Here is a 1,456-nt window from a genome sequence, read left to right on the forward strand (position 1 = left end):
TTTTTTTTTTTTTTTTTTTTTTTCCGAAGCAAGCTCGATCTTCCGAGCGGTTGGGACAAGAAATCTTGCTGTTCAACTAAAAAAAAGGAAAAGAAAAGGTTAAAACACAGAGAGAGTTGTACTAAAAAAAATAATAGTAATAAAAATTAAAAACACTTCGAGAGCGAAAGGATTAACTTGCTATTGTGAGAAAGCGTTTCAACGTGGTCTTATAAGCTGCAATGTAGACTTTAATGGATGTTTTGTTGATTTAGTGTGGATCAATTGAAAATGGCCATGATTTTGCTTTGCCTTTTCATATATGCTGTTATCCACGAGGTCTTTCGAATGGTATGATGTGCTTCGCATGCAGACAAATTAAGGTAACATTTAATTTTGTTTCTGCCCAAGTGTTGCACCAAAAACGGTTGAATACATCTGCAAGCTTGTTTGACAGGGATGCTATAAACCAATCACTTTTTCTGGGTGATAATTTGGATTTTGAAAAGTTAATTCTTTTGACATGTTGATTATGATAATGCATAGTGACTGATGGAAATTGTTGATTGTAAAGGTAGATAAAGGGTTTGTTGCCCAGGTAGCGGATGTCGTTGGAGGAAGAAGTGCTCCTCTGAATGCAGTGCAGAAGTTGGAAGCTGAAAAAACTGTTGTTGGTGAATTCAGTAACATCAAACATGTAAGAGGTAATCTTTCCATGGGAAGGTAAAGTCTTTGCTGCTGCCTGCTAGGAACTTTCACCACTTGTAATTTTATTGAATTCTTTTTCATTTAAGTTTACATAGATATTATAATTAAGCCTTTGTATGAAAGTGGTTTTCTGAAAATCACTTTTTCTCCACTCGTTTTTAACCACACACCCACAAAAAAAAAAATAAAATAATAATAATAATAAAAAATAAAAAAATCATTTTCAGGTTTCCCCATAACTTTTCCCTACTTTATAACCTTCTCTGAAAAAAACACTTTCAAACAAGGGCTAAATAATAATTACTTGATTTCACTGGGATTCTGTATCTTTAAAATTTCATTTAAGAATAGCACAAGGGAGTTTGTGTTTAGGCATTTAGCTATGACTATTAGTGTGGAACTTTGGCAAATGAAAAGTTTGCAAGGACAATCTGCTAAACATACTTCGAGTATGTTTAATCTTTCTACAAGACATAAGTCTCACATGATAAACCTTAAAATCTTTTCATTAGTTTAATAAATAATGTCAATACATGGGGTGAGGGTTCCTGCTAATATTTGTGGCATCATTGTGGATGTTGGGATTGGTTGTCGAATCTGTTCAGTGGTATCATGTTTTGCACTAAAAATTGCACATCATGTGTTATTAACATGCAAGATGGAAAAACTGAAGTATTGGTATGTATACATTGGTTAAAAATTCAAAACAATTTTCTAATGGTATGTTAAGTTACCTTTTACTGCCATTACATTTTACAAATTCAAGTTT

The 1,456-nt window shown here is 32.7% G+C and overlaps 1 long non-coding RNA gene across 1 annotated transcript; it reads left to right on the forward strand.

Moving 5' to 3' along the window:
• Positions 1-6: 6 nt before the first annotated feature.
• Positions 7-872, forward strand: LOC111390776. Its single transcript, XR_002701979.1, has 2 exons — positions 7-362; positions 554-872. It is a non-coding gene; the product is annotated as an uncharacterized LOC111390776 (long non-coding RNA).
• Positions 873-1,456: the final 584 nt, after the last annotated feature.

The sequence above is a fragment of the Olea europaea genome, unplaced genomic scaffold (genome assembly GCF_002742605.1).
Source record: "Olea europaea var. sylvestris unplaced genomic scaffold, O_europaea_v1 scaffold7158, whole genome shotgun sequence".
In the NCBI taxonomy this organism is placed as follows: Eukaryota; Viridiplantae; Streptophyta; class Magnoliopsida; order Lamiales; family Oleaceae; genus Olea; species Olea europaea.